The sequence below is a fragment of the Kogia breviceps genome, chromosome 8 (assembly GCF_026419965.1).
Source record: "Kogia breviceps isolate mKogBre1 chromosome 8, mKogBre1 haplotype 1, whole genome shotgun sequence".
Taxonomy (NCBI): domain Eukaryota; kingdom Metazoa; phylum Chordata; class Mammalia; order Artiodactyla; family Physeteridae; genus Kogia; species Kogia breviceps.
The window spans coordinates 4608767-4617955 of NC_081317.1; the positions used below are offsets into that span (position 1 = coordinate 4608767).

Genomic DNA, 9189 nt, shown 5'->3' on the forward strand with positions numbered 1-9189 from the left:
GCTGGAAGAGCTCTGTCTGAGCAAGACGTCTGGTTTTCGCAGCCCCTCTTCTGACCCCCACGAGGGATTCTGCTTACTCTCTGCTGGAGCCTGGCCTCTGGGTGGCGCCTGCCCTCATGAGCTCCCGTCTTTAGGCACACACCCTCTCACAGAGAAGTCAGGTGCCTGCCCAGCGGCAAACACCCCCCCCCCCCGCCCCCGCCGCCCCCTGCCACCGCTCCACACACACACCCTCCAGCAGCGTGTCCGGCCTTGGGGAATCCCGGGGCGCTGCCATCAGCGTGTGGCTGTCCTCCCAGGCTCCCACCAAGAGATTGAACGCCCATAGGTGACCAGTCCTGGTGACACCCTGGCCCACCCCCTGGGCGCTTCTCCATCACCCCACAATTAATGACAAGTTGTTAATTATTCATGACAAGCGTCAAGCACTGTGCTCAAGGGGCCCGTGGGAGACACGTCCAGGTGAGGAAAAGCTCACGCTACCGTGGACCAAGTGCTAAACCTGAAACGGGCCCAGAGAGCTGTGGGTCCTCCGTTCCAACCTCGAGCAACGCGGTGCAAAAGGCCTTCCTTGCATTTAGCTGACAGCTGTCTCCTTGTCGCTTTCCCCCTCCTGATACCAATTCAAGCGCCATCCAGGCTCCTTGACTGCAGGATTCTAGATTCATTCTGGAAGCAGGACCCAGAAGGGCAGTCAAGAGGCCTCTCCTCCACCGAGGGAAAACAGAACACTCACAAAACTATTTGTCAAGCAGATTCATGCTAAGCTGGTTTGGTTTTTTTAATTGGCCGGGGGCCTAGAATCCACTGGCAGCAAATAGAGCGGACAGATGGGAGCCTATATGAAGCTACTGATGCGTTCAACTTAGAAAGAGAAGAAAACCTTATTAGTCAAGGTTTCAAAGGCTGCGACTTCACAGGAAGCCTTCTCCGGCCCAGCCAGCTGGGCCTGCATCCCTGGCCGGTGCCGCCCGGCTTTGCCAGGCCCTGCTCGAGGCTCCCAGCGTCTCAGTCAGGTGCCAGCAGCCGAAAGCCGGCCCCATTCTTGTCCCCCAAGAGCTGCTGCTTCCTGAGCCCCTGAGCGTTTCTGTCTGCCCTCCCGCGGGCTGGACCAGGCAGGAAGCTCTCCACAGCTACCGCACTCTCCCATCCTTTTGCTCTGAGCTCACAGTGACCTGTTCTAGGTTGAAGTGTGCCCCCCACCCAAATGCATATTTTTTTGGGGGGGGGACACCCAAATCTCTCTTACTGCGGGGGGGAGCGGAGTGGTCTCTCACTGCACGGTTTGCTCTTTGGCACAAGGCGTCCTGAGTCCCGCGGCTTCGTCACAGCCAGAAGCTCGCGCGCGCTGGAGAAGGGCTCCGTGCGCAGGGCCTCAGAGGCTTCATGTGCCCTGAAGGCCAGCCCCACGCTGGCTGGGGCCTGTGGCTGTGCTGTCTGGCTGGTGAAGCCACACTCGCCCGGTGTCTTGCCATCTTCCGGAAGCTGGGTGTCCTGGCACAAGCCGCTGCGCCTCCGGCGGCCGCTTGAGGATGCCCTCGCCGACGCGTTTCAGCTCGAACCCGGTGCTCGATTCCTTGGCGTCCGTGAAGATGGCGGTCTTGTGGCGCTGGATGGCGCGGAACACACCCATCACGGCTGCTGCCTCTCCCCCTCGACGCGCCGGCGCGGCCGCGCCTCCGGATTCGCATGTTGATGTCCTAACCCCCGGTATCTCAGAGTGTGACCTTGTTTGGAGACAAGGTCTTTGTAGAGGTCATAGTTAAAGAGAGGTCCTTAGGGCGGGCTCTACTCCAAGATGATGTCCTTACAAAAGAGGGAGACGTGGACACAGACACACGCACCGAGAGAAGAGACTCAGGTAGAAGGCGGCCCTCCACAAGCCAAGGATGGAGGCCTGGGGCAGATCCTTTCCTTGGGGCCCTCGGGAGGAATCAGTCCTGCCGACACACTGATCTCAAGCTTCTGGCCTCCAGACAAATGTCAGTTGTTTAAGTCGCCCGCTTTGCAGTCCTGTGTCAGAGCAGCCCTGGCGAAGGAATACACGGCCTTACCCAAGAGGCCTCCCATCTCATGGGCTCCACCCCCCAGGATCCCAGCATGTGGCCTGGACGCAGACGTCTGCCCAGCCCGGGGATGCTCGCCAGACCTGCTCTCCTGTCACGCCCACCTGGCCCCCCGCCACGGCCACCCACTGGTCCGTATATCCCCTCGCTGTGGCCAGGCGGAAATCTCCCTTCCGAGGAGCTGGGGGCGTGGTCTGGGCTTGCCTTCATCATCACCTTCTGAGAGCCCTGGAAGAGGTGTCCGAACCCTCAGTGCCGAGCCAGGCACCCCGGGACAGAGCCTCGGAGCGCCCTGAGTCCCAGATGCCCCACCTCGCCCGACATCTGCGCACCTGCAGGGTTCCTGGTACCGGGCAGCCCTGTCGAAGACACTAGAATGGGTGAGACTGGGCTTCCCTGTGGCTACAGCACTCCCAGTAAAATCCTTCACGTCTGTTTTCAAGGCACGTGCTTTCAGGAGGTCAACAAGCAAAGCGTACTATACAGCGTTATATCCTCGCTCACCAGGGTGGAGACAACCAGGTCAGCCCTCCTTCTACGGCTCATCGTGAGCGCCCACTCCACGCCACGCATCAGCGCCCTCACGCAAGCCCTTCAAAGATCCTTGCAGGGTAGCTAAGATCATCCCACGCCACAGATGAGGAAAGGCGCTGCTCTGAGAGGTTGTGAGTTCGCAGAAGGGGACAGAGCTGCTAAGGGACCCATTTGGGGTTCAAACGTGACCCCAGAGTTTGTGCTGAGACCACCCTGGCACGCTCCCTCTCCAGGCTCGGCCCACATGCTCTGCACAGGGTGTCTGTCTTTCTGAGGACCAGGAGGCACAGTTCCACCAGGCTGTGGGCTCTGGGCTCACCCCCTACCCCCAACCTCTCTCAGAGCACCTGGCGTTTCCGAATTTTGCTTTATGGAAAAGTTTCGAGTCGCACAGCCACTGAGCAAATAGAAGAGTGGCTTCGTTTTACAGTGTGTGGAGCTGGTTTCCCGTACTCCTGACAGCTTCACATCATTCTCCTCCGGGAGTTGGGAGGGGGGGCCAGGCGGCCCTCATCCCGCTACGCAGTGTTTGTGCTGGACCACAGAGGTGGATAAACCCGGGACCCCGCCCTCAGCCCCCCCCCCGACCCCCGATGGCTGTTTGACAGCCATCACACAAAACTCTCAGGTCCCGCATGGGTGCATATCAAGGTCTGCGGGCGCCCCAGGGGAGGGCCTGGGCCTCCCAGCCGCCCACAGCCCAGCGGCTGCTGCTCTGCTGCACGACAATGAGGGCGACGGTCCTGGGAAGGAGGAAGGAGAGCTCAGCTTCACGGGGCTTCCAGTCCAGGCGGGCCGAGGGGCTGGGAGGGTGGGGGAGACGATGAAGAGTTTGGGGGGGCTCTTCGGACAAAGCTTTCTTAGGAAACACTGCACTTAATCTCCCCATTTAGAAGCGAGGAAAACTGAGGTCCACTGGTCGCGGTGGGAGATCCTGGGCCAAGCCACGTGACGGGCCTCCCCCTACACTCCCCCACTCCCGGCCCACCCGGGCACTGGGAAACCTCAGCTTCCCGCCCCCGCCCCGACCCCTGCCTGACTAACGGAGCCAGGTTCGTCAGGCTCGCTGATCCATTCAGGTCAGAGCCACCAGCCGGAGGCCAGGCAGAGAGGTCACTGCTAACTGTATGCTAATGACAGCAGGGACCAATCAATCTCCCCCTTAATCAGGCAATCAGTGCGCGTGGGCTGCAGGTGTGTCCGATCCAGGCCTGCAACTGAGGGAGAAGGGAAGCGGGAGGGAGGGGAGGGAGGGGAGGGAGGGGGCGAGGAGGCTGGGTAGCCGGGGAGCTCACTCCCAGCCCCGTCCGCCGCTAGTTGAAATCACTTCTCAGGAAATAACTGAAGGGGAAAGAGAAAGGGAATAAAAGATGGCATCTTTTTTTTTTTTTTTTTTTTAGCATCTGTATCGGAGTATAACTGCTTTACAATGGTGTGTTAGTTTCTGCTTTATAACAAAGTGGATCAGTTATACATATACACATGTCCCCATATCTCTTCCCTCTTGCGTCTCCCTCCCTCCCACCCTCCCTATCACCCTCCTCTAGGTGGTCACAAGGCACCAAGCTGATCTCCCTGTGCTATGCGGCAGCTTCCCACTAGCTAGCTACTTTACGTTAGGTAGTGTATATACGTCCCTGCCACTCTCTCACTTCGTCACATCTTACCCTTCCCCCTCCCCATATCCTCAAGTCCATGCTCTAGTAGGTCTGCGTCTCCATTCCCGTCTTACCCCTAGGTTCTTCATGACCTTTTTTTTTCTCTTAGATTCCATATATATGTGTTAGCGTACGGTATTTGTTGTTCTCCTTCTGACTTACTTCACTCTGTATGACAGACTCTAGGTCCACCCACCCCACTACAAACAACTCAATTTCGTTTCTCTTTATGGCTGAGTAATATTCCATTGTATATATGTGCCACATCTTCTTTATCCATTCATCTGTCAATGGGCATTTAGGTAGCTTCCATCTCCTGGCTTTTTTTTTTTTTTTTTTGCGGTATGCGGGCCTCTCACTGTTGTGGCCTCTCCCGTTGCGGAGCACAGGCTCCGGACGCACAGGCTCAGCGGCCATGGCTCACGGGCTTAGTTGCTCCGCGGCATGTGGGATCTTCCCGGACCAGGGCACGAACCCGTGTCTCCTGCATTGGCAGGCGGATTCTCAACCACTGCGCCACCAGGGAAGCCCCATCTCCTGGCTATTGTAAATAGAGCTGCAATGAACATTGTGGTACATGACTCTTTTTGAATTATGGTTTTCTCAGGGTATATGCCCAGTAGTGGGATTGCTGGGTCATATGGTAGTTTTATTTGTAGTTTTTTAAGGAACCTCCATACTGTTCTCCACAGTGGCTGTATCAATTTACATTCCCACCAGCAGTGCAAGAGTGTTCCCTTTTCTGCACACCCTCTCCAGCATTTATTGTTTCTAGATTTTTTGATGATGGCCATTCTGACCGGTGTGAGGTGATACCTCATTGTAGTTTTGATTTGCATTTCTCTAATGATTAGTGATGTTGAGCATTCTTTCATGTGTTTGTTGGCAATCTGTATATCCTCTTTGGAGAAATGTCTCAAAATGGTTTAAAGACCTAAATGTAAGGCCAGAAACTATCAAACTCTTAGAGGAAAACATAGGCAGAGCACTCTATGAAGTAAATCACAGCAAGATCCTTTCTGACCCACCTCCTAGAGAAATGGAAATAAAAACAAAAATAAACAAATGGGACCTAATGAAACTTAAAAGCTTTTGCACAGCAAAGGAAACCAGAAACAAGACCAAAAGACAACCCTCAGAATGGGAGAAAATATTTACAAATGAAGCAACTGACAAAGGATTAATCTCCAAAATCTACAAGCAGCTCATGCAGCTCAACATCCAAAAAACAAACAACCCAATCCAAAAATGGGCAGAAGACCTCAAAGATGGCATCTTTCTAATCAAGGCTTAGAGCTGCAGTCGCTAATGAAGTCAACGTTCTCGGGAACCCCAGGGCAAGTCAGGGTGGATAGAAGCCAAGACGCTTCCTCCTTCCCCTCCCCTGCGTGTCCCCTTAACCGGGGGAGGGGGGGCGCGTTTAAACCTTCGACTGGAGGACCAGGAGGTTCCCCGTGTCCTCCTGCTTTTTAGAGTCGGAAGGGTCACCCAAGGTCACGGCCAGCCCCCTCCCGCCCAGGACTCCTCCGTCAGGGTCCCTCTCAGCCTTGCTTTAGGAGGGACAGTTCTTAGGAGAGGTGCCAACAGGCTGTTTCCTGGCTCTTTCTCTGAACAGCCCTCCTCTGCGCCCGCTGGAGTTTTCAACATTTACCACTGATTACGTACCTACTGTGCGCCGGCTTTAGCTCTCACAGCCCCCTCATGTATGTAACCTAGTTGCTAAGATTATCCCATTTTACAGATGAGAAAACCAAGGCTCAGTCAGGATCAGGGAATCTGCCAACATTGCAGCCAAGGTGGGAGGGCGGGGACACAGCCCCTTGGCCTCCAAATTCTCTCCCCAGGAGCCCGGCAGCCACTCCAGCTCCAAGATCCTAGTTAGGGTCACAGCACCCCCCACCCCCCATGCTCTGAGGTGCCCTGATGCTGCCCCCGAGCTCTGCAGCTCCTCAGCCCCCCACCACCGGCCTCAGCTTTTCCCCTTTTACAGAGTAGCCTAGGATTCAGATCTCATTGTCTGTGGAGTTCCTTCACTTCCCAAGCGTGAAGGTACCGAGTTCTGGCAGTTGGCACTTAGGCTGTGTTTGCTCCTTACCGGCTGTGTGCTTATAGGCAAGTTGCTGGCTGTCTCTGGGCTCAGCAGGCAACGTGTGGCGTGACCCGGCTACCAGGCCCTGGCCCGCTGTGCCTCACTTCCCCATCTCGACAGACGAGTCGTCTGAGACCCAGAGAGGTTAACTCACTTGCCCAGGGTCACCCAGCAAACCCAGGCAGCACAGGCGCTGAGCACGTCTCTGTGCCCAGAAAACCTGAGAAACTTCCACTCCCACCTCTTCGCCGCCCCCAGAGCCGTCAGATGAAGGAGTAGATTGCAGAGCTGGCCGGAGAAGGAAAGGGGTAAATGACGCTGGTTAAGGAATTCGCCGCGGCCTGGGAGACGCATTCCCAGGGCGGCTCACTTCCAAAGTTCTGTCGTTAAGGGCTCTACGCAGGGAAACCGTGCAAAAACTGAGGTTCTGGGCCTCGCCCGTGGAGGGGAGAAGGCGGGCCTCATCTGCTTCTCCACCAGGCCTGCCCGGCCTCACCTCCCTTCCCGAGTGGCATATGCTCTCCCACCGTGCACAGACACACGCACGCAGCTATAGCCTTGGGAGGCCCCGGCCCCCAGCCTGAGACCCGCCCCCCCGCCCCCGGGGCAGCTTAACCGCGGAGGCAGGGGTCGCTCCTGGCCCCTCTACCCAGGAAAGACCTCGGCCTGGAGGAACGGCAGCTTGGCCGTCCGAGGTGACCTCCAGCTGCCACATTTGAATTAGAACTAATTTAACGAAATAAGTGTGGGCAGAGTTTACGTTCCTCTCACCTAACTGAAGCTGTCCATCGGCTCAGCTGCCCTTGTCACACCTCAGGAGGTCAGTAGCCACACATCATAACCGAGCCCGAGCCTGAGAGCCGCCGCCCGCCCGCCCCGGCCGGCCGTGCAGACACAGCACATCACAAGGTGCTACTGGACAGCCTGTCGCCCAGAGACGCGGGTTTCCCTCTTCCTGGGTCTGCCTCACTCTCCTCTCTCGTTGGACATTCCTGTGTTTGCTCCTCTGGTACGTGGTCCAGCGTGACCGTCGGCAGCATTCCTCACAGCCTCTCCGCTAACACGCCATCCTGGTCCCTCCTACAGGTCAGAATCCCAGGAGAGAGAGGGGGATGGCTCAGCCCCATCTGCAGATGAGCACGGCCTCCCCGGTGCAGGCAGCGGTGCCCAGGGTGTCAGGGCTGTGCCTGGGAACCCGGGGCTGTGGGCAGGGTATCCTCAGGAGGGATAGGGCTCCGGGGGCCAAAGCACTGAGAATACGAGCGAGCGAGAAGGGACGCCATATGTAAATGCCACTGGGGAGGGGGTGGGGACATGCCTCCCTGCCGAAGGTCCCATATTACCAGCAACTCTAGGAGAGAGGTCCTCCTGATCACGTTTTACAGATGAGAAAACTGAAGCTTGGGGAGGGAGAGTTAAGTAATGTATCCAGCATCACACAGCCGGTAATTGACAAACCCTCAAGGTCACGTTCCCTCAGATGGTCGTCCTGAGAACAAGGCTGCCTCTCCAAGACCAACGGGCTGGCACCAGTACGGGCTGCCCATGGGCCTCCCTGTCCCCACACTCAGGTCTTCTTACTATTTTATCTCCCGTGAAGAGACAAGGGTCCCCACCACTCTGTAAAAGTAACCTCACGCAGACCACAGTTCAAGGGCACCAGGCCTAAGTGACTGTGGTCCCGCAGGAGCCCTGGCCTGGAGACAAGCCTCCTTACCAGGGTGTGCAGGACACAGGGGGAGAGGACGGACTGGCAGCCGTGTTTCTGCTGCTTCCAGAATCGGAGCTCTGGGCAGTGCGTATTCACGACCCCCAACCTCAGTAGCTCAACACGGTGAAGGTTTCTTTCTTGTTTGTGGCACATTCCAGTGAAGCTTATTGCAGGAGGGGAGACGGTGCTCCATGAAGCCATCCAGAGACCCAGGCTTCTTCCACCTAGTGGCCCCACCGTCCCCCAGAGCAGGAGACAATAAGCTTTTTCTGTAGAGGGCTAGATAGCAAATATTCTAGGCTTTGCAGGCCATACAGAGGCAACTACTCAATTCTGCCATTGTGGTATGAAAGCAGACATAGACAACACAGGAAGGAATGAGCATGACCATGTTCCAATAAAACTTTATTTACAAAAACAGAGGGAGTGTCATAACTTTCCCACCACCGCCCTAGAGCCTTGCAGTCCCTCGTTGGGCCTCTGTATCTGATGAGGAGACCAAGAAAGAGAAAACTAGGGGGGGATCATACAGGAGGCTTTGGGGGCCAGGCCTGGAAGTGGCATACATTACTTCCACCCACAGAAATAAGTGCTTATTTTTGCATGCCACTGAGATTTAGGGGTTGTTTGTTACGCAGCATTATTGTAGCAATAAACGATACACTTTTTTTTTTTTTTTTTTTTTGGCTGCTTTGGGTCTTCGCTGTTGGGTCTTCATTGCTGCACACGGGCTTTCTCTAGTTGTGGCGAGTGGGGGCTTCTCTTCATTGCGGTGCGCGGGCTTTCTCATTGCGGTAGCTTCTCTTGTTTCGGAGCTCGGGCTCTAGGTGCGCGGGCTTCAGTAGTTGTGGCTCGCGGGCTCCAGAGCACAGGCTCAGTAGTTGTGGCTCATGGGCTTAGTTGCTCCACGGCATGTGGGATCTTCCCAGGCCAGGGCTTGAACCTGTATTCCCTGCATTGGTGGGCGGATTCTTAACCACTGCGCCACCAGGGAAGCCCTGACAATACACTCTTGTTCTCTCCATTTTGAAGATGGAAAAAAGAGGGTTATTTGCTCAAGGTCTGACGGCTGGTAAATGGCAAAGCCACTCCAGGAGAGCCAAAGCTTTTGTCTAAAGATTCGACATCTGC

The 9189-nt window shown here is 56.1% G+C and overlaps 1 pseudogene; it reads right to left on the reverse strand.

Moving 5' to 3' along the window:
• Positions 1–1245: 1245 nt before the first annotated feature.
• On the reverse strand, positions 1246–1633 carry LOC131761506 (elongin-B pseudogene; annotated as a pseudogene).
• Positions 1634–9189: the final 7556 nt, after the last annotated feature.